At 44.9% G+C, this 24,513-nt stretch overlaps 1 protein-coding gene across 1 annotated transcript in view; it reads left to right on the forward strand.

Annotated features, from left to right (window-relative positions):
- RGS20 (regulator of G protein signaling 20) overlaps positions 1 to 24,513 on the forward strand; it is a 41,614-nt gene that overhangs the window by 905 nt on the left and 16,196 nt on the right. The gene's annotated exons all lie outside the window — the stretch shown is intronic.

The raw sequence follows: 24,513 nt of genomic DNA on the forward strand, positions 1-24,513 counted from the left end.
AGCACAAGAGTGGAGGGGGAGTGAGGCAGCCAGTCAGGGTTGTTGGCAGAGTTGGTGAAAGGCAAGACTGGAGAAGAAACCATTTCCCGTTGCACATCTGCCCTATGGACATTCAGGTTAAAGCAAGAATCGGCTACCGCATCCCATCTCCTTAGGCAGTGCATGTCCGTTTCCAGGAGGCCATTTCATTTGAATTACAGGAATACACTCATCAGAAATCCTAAATTAGTTTTGCTGAGAGGAAATACTCAGCCTGCTTTGCCACTATCAGGAGACTGTTTCTGATAATGAACCAAGTACACTCCTTTTAGAACTTCATGTTGTTCTGTCTCACTATCTGTCCATTTAGCACACAAGCATGGGGTCTTCTTGGAGGTGTTGAAGGCAGAGGAGGTTTTGTCACAGGCACAGTGGCTCCTGAATTTAACCCTTGGTAGTCATACCTTCTGAAACCCATATACTGAGTTTTCCTCAGCTGATGTCCATAGTCATTTCTCATTTAACCCTCCTATTACTCATCCCAGGTTAATCATTCCTTTCAGCTTGGTGATTGCTTTTACGGCTCTTGCCTGAAATCATAGTTCGTTGCTGAGCTTCTGAGAAAATGGTACACAGGCCTGAGTCAGGGACCTCACAGAGGACAACATATTGTTTCTCTGCTCTCTGCTGTGAAAGGATTTATCTGCAGAGGGACCTAAATGACACTGCAAAGTTCAGGGCCTCTTACTGTGCACAGTTCCTTAAAGACCAGCACTGCCAGCTTCCCCTCTCCTGCTGGCTATCCCCTTTATGTGACTTTGTGCTTATGCTTCTAAATGCTGCAGCTCCAGCAGTGTGACTCTCATCTCTGGTAGCAGGGACAGGCCAGGAGATGCTCTTCATGAGCTCAGCTGGGGTGAAACTGCTGTCATATGAAAGTTCTTGGGTGAGGCTATATGCTTTAGAAGAACATGTCTCCAGAACTTCAGCAAATGATCCTTTCACACATGCAATGTAAACAATGTTACTAGGAGTTGAGTCTACAACTCTAATGGAACAGGCTGCCCAGAGAAGTGGTGGAGTCACCATCCCTGGAGGGGTTTAACAGACACAGGGATGAGGTTCATAGGGACATGGTTTAGTGCCGGTGTTGGGTTGATGGTTTAACTCAACAATCTTGACGGTCTTTTCCAGCCAAAACGGTTCTATGATTCTACAAGGACAGTGTTAGCGTTAGGAAGTTAGAAAACTTACCTGTGTAGAAATGTGTACAGCCCGAAGGCTGGGGAACTAAAATAAATTGCAAGCTTTACTTCATGTAGGAAAGAAATCTCTTTCTTTTTTACTGATAGGGATGCAAGGCATAGGGGGTTTCCATGATTTCCCAGGGCTTAGGATATAAATTTGAAGTTCGTAAGGTTCCAGACCAGTTTGTCACTTACTTACATTCCCAGCACAGACAAGTTCACATTAAAACTTTTTTTTTTTCCTGGTGACATTGAAGCCTGCAGAAAGTTCAGATTCTTTCTGGTACAATGTTTCTATATGTGACACTGATTGCTGCAGGCAAACTATGTCCTTACACCCATAAATTTTCTTGACTGACAGGGACTTCGATCAGACCAATCCCCCTACTCCTCATTAATTCCCATGTTCTCTTCCGCCTTAGGTGGGATTTTGAATTTGATGCTTCTGAATGTGAGTGGTGGCTGCTTCTCTGAGCAAATTGCCATCTAATTCAACATGCCAAAGTTGAAATATTAAATAAATCAGGGCCAAAAAAATATTTTAAGAGAACACTTGAATTAGGTTTATTTATTCTTGAACATGCTTTCAAAGAAAAACTGAATTACAAGAGAAAAGTTTTTAAAAGTGGTAGGCAGAATTTAAAGGCCTTTTAAATACTCTTCATGACTTCTAAATTAACTCAGTGAGTTGTTTATTTCTAATCTCCATTTGCATTGCTTAAAAAGCCTTTCCCTCTGACATGTTTGCACCTTGATTTATAAATGTGTTAAAAAGCAAAAATGCATAAACTTTTTACAAGTCTCAACACAAAGACACAAGTACTTGCTTAACCCAGAGCTAACATGGACCCATTCTTGTGTGCTCCTAATGTACTTTTTGCCAGTTAACTGAATAAATACCCCAGAAATATTACACTGTGCAGGGAGATAGTGAGAGGTTGCAGCTGGATCACGATATTTTCTTAGTGACACAATTTGGCCAAAGTCCTGTTACATTGCCATCATTTCCTCAGAAGAGGATAAGAAGGTTCACAAAGATGCCACATTATAGTTCACGTCCAGGTTACATCTGGATTGGACCCATTTCACTTCTGTAACATAATTATGATTTCTAAGCATACAGGCTCCAGATTTGGTTGGATTTACATGAATAATGCACCTACAGACAATAGGTAACTGGGCAAGCACAGACAGGACAGCAGTGTCAGGGCTCTGAGGGCACTAATAAGCATTAATGGCTTATTAGCAAGTTCCACCTTGCCTTATGATCTGCACCTTGCTTGGGCCATCTCCATGTCTGTCCTGTTTGCCAGGTACCGTGGAGTGGGCTGTGGGATCCCTTTGGCTTCCAGTTCACCCTCCCTGAGGGAGCAGCCCTATTCTTGCTGCTCCCTGAAAGCAGAATCTTTTCCAGCTCCTGTTGAGATTTGTCTTACCTGTAAGGGCTTTCTGTCCTCTGTTTCCCAAGGCATGGGGGTGAAGAAAAGCGTAGTGTGAAGTGAGAAGGTGTGTGCCAAGGAAAGGCAGAGAGCAGCTGTTAAGCTTCCTTTAACATCAATGTGTAGGCTGAGGCCTAATAAGACCCCGGTTATACTGGCATTGCCTTTCTGCTTGCCAAGTCCTACCCATTTGAGTTCTGTGTGGGCAACCAGACAGGAGCTGAAATGGCCACAAGTATGCTGGCTGAAGGAGGATCTCAGGGGAAGTATGGCATCCTTTTTCCTTCATCTAGCTGATCTCAGCTCTACGGAGATCTTTTGGTTTTGGAGACGTCAAACGCTATTCCATGAACAGCATGTAACGTGGGAGTCCCTCATGACCATGCATAGCTCATCTAAATTATTCAGCAACTGCTATGAATCATGATTTGTTTGATAAAGTAAGTATCCATTCACAAACAACTCCAGAAAGGCCAAAAATCATAAAGAATATTATTTGCAAAGGACAACATGCCAGATGAATGATTGCACTGCTTTGCCAAATACTCTAGTGTCTTCAGGTGATGAGTGCTGTCAGTCAAGAATTACTATTACCGTTAACAGTCCCTCTGAACTCAGATACTGTCTTTATCTTTTATAAGAGTAGAAAAAGTCCTGATATTAGTAAATATATTCACCCTCTTCAGTCAATATAATCTCTCCTAAGTACATTTTCATGTCAGGATTGTTTATCTGTGAAGTCTGTTTTTCATACTTAGTCACGGTAACATTTGTGTGTCTTGAAGCTTGTGATTGTGTCATAGGGTGTTAAGAACAAAATAAGCAGTAACTTAATACCAAGAACACATTCTTTCTGTTCTTTTGAACAGGTGTTGTGCTTAGTTAAATAGTCTGAAACATAGTTTAGCAGTCACAATTTATCTAATTCATATGTTTGAGATGGGCAGGGGATGCAAACTGTATGGCTGTGGATTGAATCACTTGGCAGCTAACATTCTTCGTCTGCCAAAATAGTTATTCTTACAGAGCAGATGTAAAATTTGAGACATATTTGATGCTCTGTTTTATTCTGGAGCAACATTTCAAAGGGAGACAGAATTCTGGGAGAGAAATAGGAGTATTACAGGGCATTTAGGACCACCAAGTTATGAGCAGCTAGTCTAATTGACAGCTTCTTTGATAATACAGTATACTTTTAGGTAGGGAAAAGAGAGAGTATTTTGCTAAATAGTTATAGATTAAGATAATGAGTTAAAATTATGTGCAGTTCATTTTAAAGGTAAGCAAAATTATTTCTAGGACAAGCTGGAGAACATTATCTCTCTGTGGTCTTCTGTGCTGGTTAATTTTGTTTTCTTGACATGCATCCTTTATAACGAGGGTTTATCTTGTGCGTGAAGTGTTTTTACTAGTTAAGAAAGGGCTACTGCGTATTTTTACAGACTATATCAATCCTAAAGTATCAATCCTTTTGAGACCTGCAGTGTCCAGCAAAATACTGGTTCACATCTTGTCAGCAGAGCTATTAGGAGGATTAAGGCCTGTCAGCCCACAACCTTGCAAGAGGGGCCAGGTAGAAACTGGAAGACGTATCTCTTGTTTGCAAGATAATTCCTCCAAGGAAAAACTTGTTTCATTAATTGCTGCTTTCAGAAGTCACAAAGCACTCCTGAGGCACAGGAGGCAGCATTTCAGGCTTATGCCATACCCAGCTCTACAGCACTTGTTAGGGTCATGTCATCTGTGCCGTGAAAAAGACTGTACTGGTCATTTGCAGGGGTAGAGTCCTCCCTTTCATCTGGTCATTTGAAGCAGGAGATCTTTTAGCTTAGCGATAGCACTTGGAACTATGGTAAAGACACTTCATCTTTGAAGGTTTTACATTCATCAGAGTACGAATCTGCTGGTCAGGTAAAGATCCTACAGTTTTCTGTATTGGGTGAGGGAAGTAAAACAAACCAATAAGTTGAAAGTAAAAAGTACAGGCCTGGAATCCAAAAAAAACATTACTAGCTATTTAATAGTTATTCTCAGAGCTAAAACCAGCACGATCCACAACAGGCCGTGGTCACCCCAGTGACCAGCATCACTGTGTGCTGTGTTTAAGTGCGCTGGTGTCCCCTAGAGCCCACGTATCGGAGCTGGAGACCAAGTGTCTGCGTGTGTATGAGCAGAACTGGGACAGGATTCTGCAGAGGTGGCCATCAGCAGAAACACCAAATGATAATAGAGACAGTCCTCTCATTTGTGAATCTGAATGTCCTTATATACTAGTCTGCTCCAGGCAGCTCAAATCATTAAATATAACTCCTTTAAAAAATAACATGCTTTAATCTTTAGCATCATACATGAATGTAAGGACAGATGAATGTGGTTTATGTGGGTATTATTCTATCAGGCAGAGAAAGTTGTTTGGTTTTTTACTGTGGGGGTGGTTAAACAGAGCGAGACAGGTTGCCCAGAGGGATTGTGAAGTCCCCATGCTCAGAGGTGTTCCAACTCTGCCCGGCACGGTCCTAGGAAGCCTGAGAGCAGGAAGTTGAACTAGGTGATCTGCAGAGGCCCCTTCCAACCTCAACTATTCTGTTCTCTTATTACATGCCATATTAATATTTTTTTAATTCATAACATATTTTTATTTTGCATCCAGAAACACTGTTCTGAGAATAGGTAGCTGTATTGCTTGGTGTTGTCGATGAGCCAATAACAGCTGCACAAACAGCAATCGCAGGGCATTCTTTTGTAAAAGTTGTCAAAATAATAAGGTACTACACATTAATGGGTGGATTACTTGCATATTAATGGTGTGCAAATTTTCTAGTCCTCAGAGATAATTTGTACTAATTTGCAATTGTGTTTTTACAATTTAGTGATTTACATATTTTATGTTTGAAATAGGCCTAAACTTCCTCTTTAGCTGTACACCTTTGAAATGGAAAAATGCAGAATTCTGGGCTGATTAGGATATCTCTGTCGGAAATAATTTAATTAATACAAAACCCAAAAGATAAATTGGTTTTACATCAGTTCAAGACATTTTTCAGCAAAACAATCCTAACTGGCCTGAATTACAGAGACCATTTTCATTAATATAAGATTGCTTTCTTTAAGTGGAACAAAATGTTATGCTGGCTAATAAATAACCCATTCAGCCTAAATCTAAATCAACTATTTCAAGATATGGATCATTTTGGATCTACAAATATATTAATTTAGGATATCCTTCCACCAGCAAGAATCATCAGTTTAGATGAAGGAGACTGGGGAAAAACAACCAGTCTCTCCCTGGAACGCCGTGGAGACCTTCTTAAAAAGACAACTAGTTTGGCTGTCTGTGAGTCAGGAGGAATTGACCTTTACTCCATGATATGTCTCTCACATCCAGACTGATGAAAGTAAATGATTTGCAGTAAAATACAAAACTAAAATGAAGTAACTTTGTGCAACACCAGCCCGAGTGATAAGACAGAATACAGTTAGTGCTGCTCTGATTTATGGTTTCTCGTAGAAGCCATCATGTGGCAGAGATCACCTGAGCACAGTGTTCCCATCACACCCTGTTTTATTTCCAATACACCTCATGTCCGAATGAAAGAGGAACTGTGGTGTAGGTTTTTTTCAGCTCAGATTTCTCAGGAATTTCTGAGTGCCAGAGGAATCTCAAAGTGCCAGAATAAGTCATGTCTGGATTGCAGGTGTCAGCCAGTCCACTCCAATTAGCAGATCCTTCCAGTGGCCAGGAGAATGATGTGGGGTGCAGTATCATCAAAGGTGGTTCTGGGTGGGAGCTTGAAAGTGTCATCTGACTTTTGCTGCTAAGGTCAGCCATCCCCAAGCCCTTCCTAGCACAGGTTTACATCACCTGCTCTTTGAAACCTCACTATCACAGACTCCACAGTCTAGACAACCTGCTCCAGTGCTTCACCATCCTACCATTAAAAACCCATATTTAACCCAAATATCCCTGCCTGGAATTTAAGTCCTTTACTCTTTGCTCTATATGTAGTGAGCATGAAGAGTAGTTTACTCTTTCCCCTTTCCTGTTTGCATACAATGCATGCTACCTGATATGCATTTCCCATGAGTGGTGCAAAGAACACAAGTTGTGAACCACATACATGCTTTTTCACAGCAATTTCCACAAAAAAATTCAAAGACTCTAGAGTAAAATAAACTTTTCTTTCAAGCCATTTAGAGTTTATGCAGTCCTACATTTTGCTGGCCCCTTCTGTGCAATAACAGGGCAGCTCTTTACTCCTGTTTATTTGCATCTCTTTATAATCCAGTCAAAAGAAAGGTACAAAAGGAGATCAGGATATCCTACCACAAATACCTTCATTTCAAAGCCCAGCTCCAGGTTGCTACGTGGCAGCTAGGCACATCCTCCTGAGAGCAGGTCAAGGTCAAAGCCCACCAAGCCAGGAAATGCAAGGGAGAGATCTTCACTCTTCTGACAGAGGCCACACAGGGAATGAGCTGGTTCTGTTCAGCCTGGAGAAGAGAAGGCTGACAGGGGATTTTATCAATGCTTATAAATATCTCAAAGGTGGATGTCAAGAGGGGACCAGACTCTTTTCAGTGATGCCCAACAATAGGATGAGGGGCAACAGGCACAGACTGAAACGTCGGAGGTTCCATCTGAATATAAGAAGAAACTGCTTTACTTTGAGGGTGCCAGAGCACTGGAACAGGCTGCCCAGAGAGGTTGTGCAGTCTCCTTCTCTCGAGACATTCAAAACCCACCTGGACACATTCCTGTGTGATCTGCTCTGGGTGAACCTGCTTTAGTAGGTGGGTTGGACTAGATGATCTCCAGAGGTCCCTTCCAACCCCAACTATTCTGTGATTCTGTGAAAGCACCTTGCTTATGTACAATATAAGTAACTGTATGTCTCATCACAAGCATTAAAACTTAACACTGAAGCAGGCAGATTATTTTTCCATCAGCCACATCCAAAAGGTGTGCCAAAGGGTAACACCTGAGAAACAGCAAGGATCTGTGAGCAGGTGAACTGGTGCAGCCTGGCTCATCCTGGGTCTGTGCCAGCTTACTGACCGATTTTCATGTCTGAGAAGGCTTGGCCTTTCCCACAGCCCATTCCTGTGCTGGGTGCTGACTCCAAAGAAACTTTCAGGAACTTAGGTGCTGAGATCTTGAACTTATCAGATCTTTAGTCTCCTACCAGATGTGGCCGAAAACAGCTCAGAAGGCTAATTGTCCTCAATATTAAACTTTTAATGTTATTCTCAAAATAAAGCTAATCTAAAATACTGTATCAACAATTAGAGGTAAGAACAGGCTGCAACAAACCAAGAGGTGCCAAGTGACACCATCCAAGCAGCAGCTGATGATCTTACGAAATATCACATCAGTTTTCCTGGTTCACTGTTGCAAGTGCTTAATTACTCTCACAAGGACTAAAATTATTCTTAGGAGTTCAGAGATGCCAGGTGTAGGCTGAGGAGTTCATACAGAAAAAGAGGAAGGGCTCCACTTTGTTTTGTTATTTGTTCAGGGTCATTTGTGAACATAGCCTAATTTCAGGAAGTAGCTGTGATTTTTCCTGTAACATCTTGTGTGATTTACTTTAGGACTCAATGAAGAAGAAGACAGTTCTTACTGTTGTGTCAACTTCACTGTTTCCTTTGAGGGTAATCAAGTTAAGAGCAAAAACAGTGGATCACACTTAAGATAGATGGGATAAAGTATTTATTCTTGAAGTGCATAATGATTGCCACTTATTATGAGACACAGAAGGATTATAATATTTTAAACTATTATTTTTCTTGCATTGCAGTATTTGATTTTGGAAAATCCATGGTCTTCTCTTTTTATTACCCAACTGACTTGTTTAAACACAAGCATTCTTCTGGGAGGGACGTCTTTGGGGAAGGGAATCTCCTTTTAGGGATTCCTTGCCCATCCTGGAGTTTAGTAGCCCAAACAAAATTTGCACTCGCACCTTTTGTGGATTTTGGTGCTGGGAACTTGTGCTCAAATTTGCACAGGTGCTCAGACTGTGCAGGGGGAGTGACTGAGTTGCTCCTCTCTGTCCCTTTGTCCTGTTTTTTCCCTTCCCAATTCTTGTTCCTTTTACTGACCCATATTACCCAGAATTCTGCATGTCAATAAATGTGACATCTATAACATCTATATATAATACAAGCCCTAAAGAAGAAGGTTAGAAGGTGTTTCTTGGTTTGCATCCAGATCTTCTGGACGACTTGGCATGGAATAGCTGGATAGTTCTCCAGTCAGAAAACTGATGAAGTGAAGTGAGTCACAGCCTTAAATGCCAGGGACATTTCTTCAAACTAGGATTTCTTTATGTTCACTGAAATTTTTCATTCTGAAAGATGGTTGCTATTTTTATGAGAGACTAGCCTTCCTCACTGCACTGTGTTTATTCTGCTCATCCAGACCCTGTACAGATCAATGCATGCTCTTCGTTTAAGTACAAAAATAGCATCTGCTTGAATGATTTACCTGATCAACAGCAGCGTGCTAAGACTATAAAATTGTTTCAGACTCATAAAAAAGCTGTGCTCTCTTGAGTATCATACTGGGTTGTGAGCAGACACACTTTAAAAAGAAAGAAATACCAAACTCTACTGGTTTCTTACTAGCCTTTCCAAATCATCTGGAGAAGTAAGTTTAAGGCATTACAGATCAGAGAAGAAAGTATAGGCCAGTGCAGGCAGGACACTTCCAGTCTCACTTCGTCTTTTCAGTGTTCAATCAGGAGGTAGGTTCGAAGTGAGGTTGGAAGGGCCGTTTCGCCCACCCAGCTGGAGGACAAGGTCTTCCAAAACATAGCGTAATGGAGATAAACCACCACAAGCATGGTCTGTTGATGAGTTGTTTTGAACAACAATGCATAAAGATGGGGTATAAAAATAGGTTTGTCCAAATTTCCACCTATCTGGATTGCTGTTCTCCCCCTCTCATGACACTTCTAGAATCTGCAGCAAGGCGCAGTGTATTTCCAATTGCAGGGAAACATGACAGACAGCCCCAGAGTGGCCAGAAGAAAAGGTTCAGCCTGCAGAAAAGAGTGTCAGTCTCTCTGAGCATCAAACAGGAGAAACATGGTTTCACAGGAACACATCAAGTGCCTTCCCCTAAAGCTCAGTAGCTCTGAGCTTTTTTTTTTTCCCCTCCTTTTTTTTTTTTTCTTTAGTTCCTCTGTATCTATAACCTGCAACTTGGTATCTGGTGCCAAGAGAGACCTGGGAACTGATACCATTTGTAAGCCTGCTCCTAAGCCTAAAGCAAGCATGACATTTAGCCAGTAATTTGTGCTGTCTGCAACCACAGTCTGTCTAATCCAGGCAAGCACTCTTATATGGGTAAGACCGCATAAGGCATCTCTGACAGAAAGATTAGTAAGAGATTCTGCAAGGAAGCCCCAGGCCTTTCTGCTCACTTCCACAAGAGCATCTACATAACAGGGATAACCTGACCTCTCTAAATCAGTACTTGTTCAGTACCATTGGCAACTTAGTACATGGGGGGAGGTATCACCTGGAGTTTTCCCATTTCCTAAGTATGTTCATACTTTCTCCTCACCGTCATTCTTATCGGATCAGCTTCTCTTCTTCCTATCATCATTCAAAGGTCTTTTTAGGATGCTGGAGAAATACTACTGGTCACCACCTCAAACTAGTCTGCAATGAGACAAATACATGTTTTATTCTTCATGCCAGTATCTATGAGCCCAGGACACTCTCATTTCTAATACTGTTCTTTTTAACCTCACAGTCTTCAGCAGTCTCTCATTGCCTGCTCTTTATTCTTTTGTTCAGAGGAATTATAGCGTATTTTAGCTCTGATCTCTTTTTGTGTTCCCCAATGCATTCTGTGAGCGAGTTGTATTTTCTCCCATTGCCCTTTTAACATTGCAACATAATTCAGTCCATTCCTCTAGATTTTCTAAGGTCCAAAACCCGATCAAAAGTCACTGACAGAAGTCACAGTGGCTTCCTCGGAAATTTTGTCAAGCTGGAATATTACTGTGCAGCCACGTTGTGCATCCAGTCTCTCACACTCACTTTGAACCGCTCTGAAAACTCAAGCTGTTTGGGAACATTGGTTCCAAATTGCCCTATTAATTTTCCTTTCTGAATCAGGTCTGGAATGTAACTACAAATTACTTTCTAGACCTAAAAATTGCATACATGTCAGTTTTAGACTATATTTATTACTTACCAAACACCTGTGTGGTAAGGATCCTGTGTAATAATTAGGTTATGTGTGACCCAGAATGGCAGGAATATTCCTGCAGAAATGGGTAGCTACCTCTTGGGTCACATTGATACTGTGAAGATCTTTTTTTCCCCTTTGCTGATCATGAAAAGAGGAAAATGTTTGTGTCTCCAGTTTTAGTGCATTTAATTTCCATTATGGGCAGAGAGGAGGACCCCTCATAGCACAAGGAGGCATAATGCTTTGGCACTAATTCCCAACTGTTGAAGTTCCCCAGTCAAATCGTAGGTGCACAGTGACACCTTCTGGAAGCTTGTAATGAGAGTGACTGAGCAGCTTCCTTCCATCATCTGGAAACTCACAATTCTTATATGTAGAAGCTGATCTTTTTCTGCTCAACGTTTTGTCCAGACCTTTGGTTCTCTGATGTCGTCAAAACATACTCTAACTGAACGTTGTAATAATGGGAGAATTTTTTTTTAATCAACTGAAACATGTAGGGTTTTTTAATGATTCCAAATAATTGAAAGGTTTATGTGCAAAAAAAAAAAAAAACAAAACAAGAGGATAGAATTAGAGATGGATATTAACCTCGTGATTTTAAAAGGTGTTGTTGGCATTACATTTTTAACTGTTCATTGACATACATAAGGTGAGAGGGTCAGACAGAATATAGTGAGGATTCAGTTTGCCAAACATGGGAAGCGAAATGAATGACATAGTTTCTTAATGCAGTTGTACTTCAGCAAAGAATTCATTTTTTGTATGTGTCATGTTGCAATTTCTAATTAAACCCTCATTGCCCAAGCTGCCAGCTTCCTGGGTAGTCTGTCAATCTGCCAGAAGCTCTGAGTCACCGAGGATTTTAAGCACATGAGTTGTGCCACAGGACTCCATCCTAGAGCTCATGACCCTGTGGTGCCTGTGTGCATCTGCTAGACTGGGGCCAGAATGGGGAGCAGAGCTGACTATGGCGCTCTACAACCTGTCATTCAGTCCTGTTACTGGAAAACATCTCCCTATTTCTAATATTTAGTTCCAGCTCAAAGATTGTTTCTCTTTAAGCTTCCTCTTCCTTAGAAGTAACAAAGATGTGATACGTGGGAGTGGAAAAGAAACAGGCTTGTAGCGGAGACAGCGCAGGTTCATTCTCAGATTCGCAAGCCCTCAGAGTAGAGGCTGACTGATATAAATACTGAGGCTGAGAGTTTTGGCAGAACATACATCTGAAATCGCCCAACCCTGAGCAAGTATGTCACCCTAGAAAATAACCTCACGGTGCTGAAATAATTAGCAAAGTACTAAGCAGAGCCATCAATAGCAAACAATTCTGGCTGCACTGAGATCTAAGCCAAGCCTAACCATTACGATAACTTTTCAAGCATTAGTCCAAACATAATGCAATCAACAGTTTTAGCATAAGACCTTAAGGAAACATAATCCTCCAGCAGATGACTAAAAGAAACCCTATGGTTTTGACAATGTGAATGCCATGTCATTGAGAGGAACTTCCCAGTGCAACTTACAAAAAAATAAATTATACTGGAGAATTAACACATTGCTATTATTTTTTATTAAAAATGAAAATCTAACAGGCATCCCCACATGTGGGATATGTTAATGTTCCGTGGACTACTTGATGCAGCTCTGTGTTTAGTTTTACATGTTCGAAACCTCTGGTTTATTTCACCTCCCATCAGCCTTTAACCTACATCTTCTCTTTGAAATCAATTACTAATAGATCCATTAAGAAAAGTTACACCTGTAAGTAACTAACATTGAAAGAATATAAATATTTAAAAGTTCAAGAAAGCTGTTTCCCATAATATCACTAGCATTATGTCCACTTCAAAACATGGTTACTTAAAATTAATCTTTTAAAAATATTATTTTGTTTGCGTTTTAAGTATTTATTAAGAAGTAAGATAAAGCAAATATTAGAATACTGCTGATATATAAAGAAAATTGAAGCTCAACTAAAGTCCCTCAAAACTCATTTTACTTCTGAAAATACCTCCTCTCCCAGAAAAGCCTATCAGTCTTCAAAGTGATTTGTAACAAGTGCACTTTCATATAAATGAAAATAGTCTAAAATGGCTTCTTACTTCCTGTTTGAATTGCTCCCTAATTCACTATGAATCGGCTCCATTCAATTGTCTAGAAGCTCTCTATTTAACAATTGAAGTGAGCAGGAAACAGTAAAATAGAGCAATACCCATAAGCCATCACACAAATGTGCATGACCTGTCCTTGGGCAAGGAGCAGCAGTTCAGATGCAAGGCCCAGCAATCTCTGCTCACACCTCAAAGCAAAACGGGCCCCAGAAGAACTACTATGTGCATTATGTCACCCACCCAAGTGTGACTGCAAGAATGTTGGAATGCGATATGATTAAAATACAGATACATATTCCATATTGCCTTTCTTATAAGCTGTTCTTAACATATTCAGTTAGGGGGAGGAAAAAAAAAAAAGCTGCCATGCTAGTTTTCAGTAATAATAACAGCAACAACAATAACAAGTTTCTTCCTTTCCACAAAGGCAAAATTAGGAGAACATATTAACAGGACAAGTCTGCAGAAAGAGAGAGGTTGGAATCTAAGGAACATATAAAGGCACAATATTAAATAGCAAGAGCACCCTCAGACAAAGCCGTTCCTTTCAGATGTAGAACAGAAGAAAACTTCTGCATGCTGGATAGACTTGTCTCCTAAATGTTTATCAGTAACCTTTGTAGACTTAATGCAAAATGTTCAGGAAAGTCTAGTAAAGAGATTTTTTTTTAATGCTTTATATATCAGTAGCTAATATCAATATTGAAAGTTCTGATTTGTATGTTACAGAGGTGCCACTATATGGGATAATTTTATTAAATACACAGTTCACACATAAATGCTCCATTTTCCGTAAGTATTTTTTGCAACAGAACCAAGACCCAGGCCAAATACTCTTTCTGTCCTGGTGAAGTTGAATTAACCTGTACGAAGTGTGGCAGTGGTGGGGACTAAGAGTACAGTCACAGACATGCGCATATAGAGCAAGCTTCTCTAATGACGGAGGGAATTTTCTTTCGCACATGAGAAATGCATGCTCAGATTCCTTTTAGGCAGAGGAAGGGATTCAATCTGTGTCTCTCAGGTCTTAAAGTCCCTCAACTTCAAACCCCATTTCAACGAAGTCCAAGCACTTGTTTATGCCATTCTGTATTATGCAGCTGGACATCAGCCTGCTTCCATTAGTCAGGGAGAAAGGAGAAGAAGATGCCTGTTTTACCAGTTCTGGGAGGACTTTAGGCCTCCAAGCTGCTCAGCAGTTTCAGGATTTAGGTGATTGTGTACATATGCAACAATGCAGAAATACCTGCCTGGAGAACTAGAGAGAGCTGTCTACAAACACCAAGCACTGGAAGATGCTCAGCTTAGGTGGCTTTGTCTAAAATACTATTCATGCTGCGGACCATGAGTACCATCTTTTTTATACAATACTATGCACTGTCACTATTCATTTGGAAATATTTGGAAAGCCACCTGGGGCCCTAGTCTAGAGAGGGCTCAGGGGAGCCACATTCACTCACTGGTCTGAGAAATGACTCTCCTTCCCAGCAGAGTGCCTAGGACCTGAATTCAAAGCTCAGAGGTGTTAACAGGTGTTTTGATCTTGGTCTCAGGACACAAGTACCACCTTGGTACACTTACTGAGTCTTTCTTCCGTTTTCTCTGCTAAAGAGTGAGGCATATCATTTCGTCCTAATTGTCAAGCCTCCATAGGTCTTGTTTGGGCTTAGACAACTGTAATTCAGCACAGAAGTGTATTTCACATCCCAGCCATGTATGTACCATGTACCACGACCAAAAGGGCAGAGATTTGCAGAAGTACTCCTTATCACTGGGCAGGAGAAATACTAAGGGGGCATGGGGGTGGAGGGAAATTGATCCTTCTGTTTTTATGGTCTCCTGGGAACTTTGTCCACCTTCCATCCCGGTTCACCTCTCCTAACAGACCTAGGGGAACTCTCTGCTGCTAAGCAACAGCAAGCTCTCCTTATGTGCAGGAATGGCTGCTTTCCCTGCAGGACTCAGCTCTACTGAGCACCTTCCCCTGGCACCAATGGCACCACAGCCACGTCCTTCCATTGTTTTACCACCGGCTTTGGCCTTCAAGGGCAGCACCATCACCATGGGAAGGGCTTTCTTCACACTGTGCAGACTTCGGTTCCTCTCTGTCTTTTTGATATCAGGAGATGGGTAGTAGGCCAGAAATTAGGAAGATGTTTTGAAAAGGGCTGGGCCTTAATGCAAAAAACAAGCCCTGACGAGGAACAAGAAGAAATCACTGCTGGAGGAAATGGGGGCAGAGCCCGAGTGGCAATGATTTCTGCGTTTTCCTATCCCGGGCTCATACTCCGATAGGATGGCTTTCTGTCTCCAGGACCATGACATTCGTCAAGGAAAGGGAAGATGATGTTTCTCTGTCACTTGCAGCCCAGAGCGGCCTCGCTGAGCCCCCCGCCCACCCCCGAGCCGCCGGAGGGGCGGGAGGCGGCGGGGCAGCTTCAGGACCCTGGACAGAGCCGGGCGGCCGGGGCGGGTGCAGCGGGGTCTCCGCTCGGCTCCGCGGGGCCCGCCAGCCGCCGCCGCTCCTCCCGCCGGCTGCGTTCGGCTCTTTGGATGGAGATTTTGGGGGGCACAGGGTGCGCTTTGCGTGCAGATTGTAAGTGGCCAGCCTCGTCCCCGTGCATCTCTGGCACTTTGTCCAACTCTGAACCGCACGGGGCACTGGCTCGGTACCAGAAGTCTCCTCCATTCTGCGCCTGAAGGGCCAGTTTAGAAAAGTTAAAAACACACAGCGTGCCTGCGCGAGAGTGACGGGGCAACCCCGAGCACCCAGGGACAGACCGGTGGGGGTTCAAGTCTGTCATCCCCCCGGATTAGCACAGCGACGGAGGGGCTCCGCTCGGGGCGGAGCTGGGCTGGGCAGGGCGCCCGCCTGCCCCCGGTAATGCTTATTTTGTCTTTTTTTTTTTTCTCTCTCTCTCTCCCCGCCCCATCTCCCTGCTCCCACATCTCCCCCGCACGCCGCAGCCTCCGAGGCCTGCCGGGCCCTTCGCTCCGCTTTCAGCTCTGCTTTCCAGCCCCTTCCTGCGGCCGCAGCTCCCTGCCCGCCGACCCTGCCCGCGCTTCGTCTCGGCGCCCCGTCGAGACGCCCCGGGACCCCGTTTCGGCCCCGTGGGTTTGGCGGCGCTGCTGGCCGGGAGCGGGGCGGCCGCCCGCTGCCCACTCGCCGCCCTGCTGCGGGGCCGTTGGTCTGAGCCGCCGCCGTTGCCGGCCCCCGCCCCGGCCCCAGCGCCGCCAGCGCCCAGCCGCCTTCCCCCGGAGCGCCGGAGATGCCCGGCGTGCCACGGAGTCGCGCCGCCGCAGCCCCGCGCTGCCCCCGAGCCGCCCGGCGCTGTGAGTACCGCTCGTGGGGCCGCGACCGACCCTTCCTCGTCCTCCTCCCCGCACCGGGGAAGCCGCTGTCCGCCCACGTCTCCCCAGCCGGTACCGGCGTGGGAGTTTCGGGCGCTGCGTGAGCCCTCCACGGCTGAGAGCCCTGGAGTCCTCAGGCAAAGCCCGCCACTGCCCTTCTGCCATCCCCAGGGCTCCCCGGGTCTGCTGGCTCCGGCAAGGCGGCCCCTGCGGCCGCCGTGGTCCGCACCCAGTGCGCAGGCGGGAAGGGAGCAGCCTCGACGGCAGGGCTTCCCACCAGCTCTCCCGGTAACCGGGAGCCCAGCTCCTCAGTCAGGGAAGCGCAGAGCGTTCGTGCAACTGCATCAGTCTCATATTCACGGGAAGACCATGTCGCTGTGCCCGGGGACGGCGGTGACACAAGCCAACCGCAGCCGTTAACCCGTTAACCCTTGCCCCGCCGACGAGCGCGCTGCGCCTTCCCGGCAGACGGCGTTTGGGACTGCCCGGGGGGGCGCGGTGGTGGGACGGTAGCGGTGAGATAGTCCCCAAAACGAAGCCGTGGTGGTAAGGGTGCTGCTGAAAGAGCCGCCCCGGGGGAGCGACCGCAGCAGCCGGATAACATCGTGCCACGCCGAAATGGGAGAGCTAGACCGAGAGAGCCCGGCGGCGGTGAGCTGTGCGCCTCTGGGAGGCGGGAGGCGGCCGGGGGGCGGGAAGGAAGATGCATCCCTGCAGATACTTAAAATGCAAGCGTGCTCCAATCCCGGCTTTGATAAGCACGGCTCTCATTTAAGGCATCTATGAACATTAAAGTACCAGTACGGAGCCCCGCGGCGGCATCGCCGCCTCTTCAAGCCCTTCCCACCCCTTTCCCTGAGCGCGCACACTCTCTCACGCCGGTGTCCCTGGCATTTCTCCCCCCTGCGGCGGTCCCATGGCTCCCCCCGCGCCCTCCCCAGCCCGCCGCCGCGGTGCAGGCGCCCTGGCTGCTGCTCCCGTTGCAAACCGCCCCTGAGCCGCAGCGGCCCCCGGTGCTCCCCTCGCCGGGGGCGGACCGGCGGCAGCCCGCCCCGTCGTGCCGGAGCTGGGGCGGGGAGCGACGGCTGCCGGCCGAACCTTCCCGGCTCCGGCCACGGCGAGCGAAACCCACCCGCGTCCGCGGCCGGCACCGTGAGACGAGCCCGCCAGGGACGGGCGCATGCGCGGGGCTGGCGAGCCGCCGTCCCCGGGCGCCCAGCCCGCCGCTACCGGAGGGGAAGCGGGTGAGGACTCCCGGCGAGGCCCCGCCGCTGACACCGTAAGTACCGCTCGGTCCCGCCCGGAGGCTGCCGGCCACCGCGGCCCCGCGCCCCGGGCAGGCGCGGGCTCGTCGCCGGCAGCCGCGACCGCCGCGCCGCAGCCGGGGCCGCCCCGGGCGTGGAGGGACGGGACGGGGCGGGCGGCCCTGCCAGAGGCGTCTCCCGCGGTCGGGGCGGGCGAGGAGCCGCGCCCGCCCTCCCCGGGAGGAACCGAAGGGACCCGATGCAAAAAGCGCTTCCCAACATCTCCCGGAAGGTCGGCAGCCGGGAGCGCCCGGCGCTGAGGCTCGCAGCGTCCCGTCCCTCCCCACGGGTTCCCACCGAGTCTCCATCGCAGGGCCCGGGCAACGACCCCTCCCCGCAGGCTCGGCCCCGCCGCTGCCGCCGCTCCCCGGGGTGGGATTGCGCCCCACTCCGCGCCGCCTCCCTCGTCCCAGCGCAGGTAACAGCTCGGCTTGGCTCCCACCGCCCTCCCAGGGGCCCTTCCTCCTCTTTTCACGAGTGGGGATGAAGCTAAGGCAGCATCCGTCGCCTCCCTGCCCCTCCGTGAAGGGAGTCCCGCGGCATGTACGTTCTCGGGGCCCTCGGTTCCCCTGCAAAGTTAGAAAGATTAGTAGCAACAAGCGAGTCCTTCCATATAGGCTCAGCCACATCATGCATCTTCGGGTGAGAGAAAGAGCTTTTCCTGAGCTCCGTCATTAGTTAACGTCAGTAGGTAGGAAAAAGCAGGTAATGAATAGTGGACACAACTGCAGAAAGTGAAATAAGATTATCCTTGTACATGCCAGTAAGAATTACAGTAATTTAATACTGATGTAATTTATTTGATGCAACCGTTCCATTATTTCATTTTTGCTGTTGAAAAATGCAAGATCAGAACTTTTCGTACTGTGCCATCAGTATGATGTCACGATGAGGAGGCTCCTTGTACCTCGATGCCCATTGCACAAACAGAACATCAGTGTCAGATCTATCAGGCGGAGCTATGTACCGTGGTGCCAGTTACACTGTTGCTACGCTGCAGGACCAAAACCGAGTAAGCCCTAGCTCAACTCAACAAAGCACTGAAATCACTATCAGCTAAAACAGTCCTAGGTGTGGTCAGGTTTAAATTAGGAGCATCATGTTAAAATTAGAAGCATCTTTCTAAACTAAGAGCACATTCAAGCCAACTGAATGCAAAACTAGCACTATAAAATGCTGCAAGATGAGAGAACGGTTACATTATTTCCCCTTGAATTCCTTATGTGCACACAGAATCCCCTTCCAATACTTATTTTGATGTCTTTATTCTGGGTCCCAAATCGTTAATCACGGAAGCGTTGCCTCAAGTGTTACACACCTCTTCATCCCTTGGAAAGAATAGCACACATTTTTCAGCGTGAGTAGTGATTTTTGAGGGCTCATCTTAAAGTACCAGGAAGGAGTTGTCAGCGTGTAAGGTTTCTGTGTCTCTTGGAGCTCAGGTCACAAATTGGCGAACCTGAAGTGTAGGCAAATACCAGTACTCAGTCACCAACAAAAAATTAATCCCTTCTTTTCTTCACTAAAGTTGTCCCAAGGAGGCAGCAGGTCCTGGAAATACTACAGAGATCTCCAAGCATTCAGAAGCAAGAGTATTCTTAGTATGAGATTCACGACTCTTAACTTTCTGCTTATAGGCGTTTTGAAATTTGTCATAGACAGGTGAAGCAAAGAAGTCCAGAGAGCGTCATGACCGAAATGACGGCATGCTAAATCAAATTCTGACCTTACTTTGGGTTTAAATTGACTTTGCTAATACTTCTCCCAGCTGATGCTGCTCCGTTTGGTGCTAGAGCCCAGCTCACAAGGCGGAGGGGCAGCTGCCATGGCACCTGCCCTGCCAGAGCAGCCAGATGCCGGCGTAGTACAATCCGAAGTGAATCGCAACAATCGGAATCAATAGGAAACGGTACGTGAATCACTATTTAATGCACTCCAGGGTGAGTCATCCTGATTCAAACCAGCTTTCAGACCAGTACAATGTCACTCAGCTCCTCGCACAGTTCGATATGAGTCAGATCCCAGCACCAAGTACAATATGAAATGAGTCACAGAGTAATACAGCGCCATGTGACTCCAGCACCCAGTGCGAATTGTCAGGGCTGCTGTGTGATATGAGTCACTTCATAGTACAGTAAAATGGGCTTTTTGGAGACCATTCATAATTAAGCACGATGCAACCAAGCACTCAGTAGGAGACGGTGGAAGTGAGCAGAGCAATCTGCTATGCGCACTGGTTTCACTGTTTGCATAGTAAAGAGGTTTGTAAAATATTAGGCTGAATGATTTTGTTTTACTTTTTTTTTTTTCAAGTGAGCTGCATACAAATAACTAGAAGCAAATACTTCTGACATTAAAGCCAGCTGAAGCAGCAGTAAAACTCCCAACATTGGAGAAGCCGGACATTTATTTTTTTGGTTTTGCTTCTGAGAGAGCTGGTCAGGCAGTGTGAGGTGACAGATCCACTGAGGCTGACTCCAGCTGCCACAGAAGACAAGGCAAGGGATGGTGACAGTCTGCTGTGCAGAGAAGGACTGGACACTGATTTAACTTAATTGCAGTTTGCAACGACCCAGTTTGTGAAGGGACTCAGCATGGGATGAAGTTCTACCCATAGTCTCATTCATACTGCTGCCCTGTCATTGCACTCACATAAAGGGCTGGACCAGAGTGACAGGTTCCTTTTGTTACTTATTCTGTGCAACTGGTAAAAACTTCTCATGTCTTTTCCACATTACAGGAAAAATAATGACTGAGAGTGATCCTTCTAATTCCATGTTAGAGTAACATTTTCAGTGAAGTTTCTTGTGCTAAAATCCAAAGTAAAGAAATACTTCACAATACTACCAGAGGAGATTTAGTACACCTGTCTAAAAAAAATACACAAAAATCTCACTGAAACCTCAAGTAACTAAGTTTCTTAACAAGAAAGTAAGAATTTACTCATACTTCAGTACAGAAAGCTTTTGCAGACAGCAGGCTGATCTGGTGGACAGATGTGCAGCACTGAATAGCAAAGAAAAAGGAGCAGAAGACATTTAAGCCCGTGGCAGAAAAAGGCCTCAGTTCCAGGTGACATGATCAAGGCACCAATACCTGTTACTACATGAATGTAGCAGACTTCCAGTCATTCCTCTTGAAAGGTAAAACAATGCTTTAAGCTGGACAGGTGATCCCAGCACCTCTGCAAAAATAAATAAAACAGGTAAAGGCACTCAATTTCTGGACATTTTACATTAAAGCATCCCAGAATTGTTATTTAAACTCACAGAAGGATACTACTTTCTCTTGCAATTTTATCCACTTAAGCCTTTGACAGACATGGGCACAGCAGTGCAATAAGAAGCTGCTTTATTCTGAGTGGCTGCCAGTCTCCTCCCTGCTAACCTCTGTCTTGCATTCATAAACTCTCAACCATTTCAGGCACCCCACTACAAGACACCAAATCTCCAATAATAGAAAAACTCTGAAGAGCCCTTGCTCTTAATTCACTACGTGGGCAATTTGACAACTATGCCTAAAGTATGTACATGTGTGTGGGTGAGTTTATTAACATACATTATAATTCTTCTCTATCTAAAATAGTAAAATGCTTGATGCAGAAATCCTGCATGTCAAATTTGTCAATGAAGAGGAAGAAGCACAAACATCAAGCTTTCTGCTCTTATTTCAGTTGACAATAAGCTGCCAAAGGCTTAAGTGGAAGTATGTTGCCGCCCCAAATATTTTTAAATTAATAAAATATAGATTCAGAGATTTACTTGGAGCTTGACCCCAGTTGCAAGCCTCTTATGACACAAGTAGACAAGGACAGAATCTCTTTTTTCCAGCTCACTGGTTACCATTACTGGAGGGGAATCTGAAGGGAGAGCAGCGATTGCGAGAGTTACGTAACCTCACCTAAAGCTCATGGAAACTAATTGGTGGTTTTCATTGTTTTAATGGAGTTTGGATCAGGCCCAAAGTATTTACTAAAAAATAACTGGGCTGTGCTGATCCATATGTGTGTCAGCTGGCGTTACAGCCCAGGGCTTTACGGGCGCTGTGTTACTGTGAAAGCTCCTGCTGTGGCTGTGCAAGTCAGACCCGAGCACAAGTTAAGGCTTGCACACCTGCCTGATTGCAATGGGCACAAGGAGTGCACATTATGCCCTGTTTCCCTGAAAATAAGACCTACCCCAAACATAAGCCCTAGCATGATTTTTCAGGATGGTAGAAATATAAGCCCTACTCCAAAAATAAGACTCAGTTACAGTTCATTAAAAAAGTCAATTTAAATAGTGTCCAGGCAGCTATACATATAAAAAGGTAAGCGTCTTTTGGAGCAAAAATTGTATAAGACCCTGTCTTATTTTGGGGGAAACAGGGTGTTTAAGTAATAAAACCTTCGCACTTTTTTCCTGGATATTCTTGTGTTGGGTTTTTCTGTTCTGTTTAAATCTTATCTTTGTGGCTTAGATTTTAAATATTACTCCTTTTGGAAAGCTGTTTTCTTGGTAGCCCACCTTTCTACTGAGAGATTAGCAAATACTATAAATGTTACAACTAAGCCAAATGTCATCTGAGGTGCTTTTAATTTTCATTCCTGACCTTCACACTCCTTTGCATTCATAAGGTTACATACAGAAATGCCTCAAAATGTGAATGTCAGATAGGCATGCCTTGGAGTAGAAAAGGTATGACAGACATACTTATTCCAGTACTTCAACATTACTCTAAAGGCATACAGCAGTTTTTCCACTACTGTCAAAAGTAGCTTTTGAGATGCTTGCTTAAATCCCTGGACTTTTTTTTTTTTTTTTAATTCATTATTAGCATTCAGTAATATTAGTGTTTAGTGTGTACTTTTTATATGAATCATAGATGCCGTCTAGCTGGATAAGAAGCAAAAATGTGCCATTATTTTCCTTTATTTTTGGTTCATTTCATTTTAGAGACATTTTTATAATGGACCACATTTATTCTTATCATTATATAGAGAAAGATCTCTCCCAGGGAGATCCAGAAACTCCACACCTGGGCATCTGCATAGATGCTACATTAGATTGACTTGAAACAGTGAATGAACCAGAGACAAGCTGATCAATTCAACTCCTACTCCCCTTATTCAGTTAAGTATTTGACTAATTGGTGCTCTCCAGGTGGGATTTGGTCAGTTCTGTGAATTCCTTCAGGCAGGCCCCACTGTGCCCAGACCAGTCCCTGTATGTTTCAATGTGCTGATTAATACCCTGAGTGGAGAACCTGTCCCTTCCAGAGGCTTCAAGGCTGCAAAATGGATCCACCTCTACACCAACTGCAGGCAGTCACAGGAAGCTTGTAAGCAGCTAGTCACTTGTAAGTAGTCAGAAGAACCTTCCTGCAGATGCAGGAATGATCATGTAGGACACTCTTTTGTATACAGGTTAGGTAATTAGGAGCTATTTTGTATGTAGCTCAAGATAATGACCAGGGATGGGTCACGCAAATGCTGGAGTGGTCCCAGCGAGCACAGACCAGCTGCATGCAAGAGCTGCACAGTAAAGCACGATTCAGGGAGTCCCATCTGGTTCAGCCAACACCACCACTACAAGGACCTTTGCAACAGAAACTCCTCTTGCCATTTGGACATTGACTGACTGTCCTCTTCAAGGATTTGATTCCCCATGGTGACAAAATCAGATCCCATTGACTCCCCAAGAACCAGCAGAATAGCACCTTTTAGTCCTCCCTGACCCATATGAACCAGAAAGTCTTTTTTTTTTTTTTTTTTCAATTAAATTATGGCTACCCAAGCCCTCACCAAGCAGAGGTAGGTGTCTTTGACAGTGCTGTGATTAGTTCAGGCAGTCAGACTGATACAATTTGACACAGAGATACATTTCATGTCATATCCAGCAGTTGGCTAAAACTGTACCCAGACTGGGGTTAAACAATGCTGGAGATGGCAGAGATTAAAGTCCTTTGCTTAAAGGTATCTCACCTCATTCCATCAGTAGTTTAAAAGTATTTTTGGATTCCTTACAAAACATGTACAAGAGAGCAGTCTATCTCCAGTTCATCAGGGTTTTTTTGTTTGTTTTTTTCTCCAACCCATGTTCAAGCAAGGCACATATCTGTTCCAGATGGTGGGGACAGAAAAGGCAGACCCCAAATCTCAAAGTGCAGAGAGCATCCAAGTACAGAGGGTTCTCACAGAAATTGTTCTTTCACATAACACCTTCTGGGAGGTCTGGAAATCTGAGGAGATGAAGGAGACTCACTGCACAGGGAGTTTAGAGCAGTGAAATGTCATTTTTGCTGTGAGGGAGATAACCTAGAGGAAGAGAAGCAATTTTTGATTGGCTTATTTTTCCTCAGCGAGCCACATTTTAGGGTATTGATCTCTCTTATAGTACAGCAACCTAGTAAGGGAGCTCAAGGTAACAGGGAATTGAACAAGAGACCAGGGAGCATCCAAGGTTTTTGAAATCCAGGATAAACTTGTCACAAGCTAGGCTGATGAATCACTCCATTGGTGCTCAGAGGTAAGTTCTCCTCCTAGACCTTCTCCTCTTACCTTGAAGAAGCAGCATAACCTTGCCTGAATCTTAACGAGGGAAAGCACTAGAGCTCAGTGTGACTACCCAAGTGACTTAAAAAAACCCACACAAAACCAGAGCAGTAATTTCAGTTTGATCCTGTGAGATGTTGATCTTCCTGAACTTGCAAAGACCTCAATGAGAACAGCATCTCACAGGTCTGAATCTTTAGCTATTTAAACAAATATATTTAAAAATCTAAACATGCTTAAACTACATTAGAAAAATAAAAACATCCATGTCTAAATTTACAGTCAAAACAGTAAGAATTCTCTCAAAGAATTAATTCAGTCAGAGCAGAAATAGAGAACAA

This window comes from Caloenas nicobarica, chromosome 2 (assembly GCF_036013445.1).
Source record: "Caloenas nicobarica isolate bCalNic1 chromosome 2, bCalNic1.hap1, whole genome shotgun sequence".
Taxonomy (NCBI): Eukaryota; Metazoa; Chordata; class Aves; order Columbiformes; family Columbidae; genus Caloenas; species Caloenas nicobarica.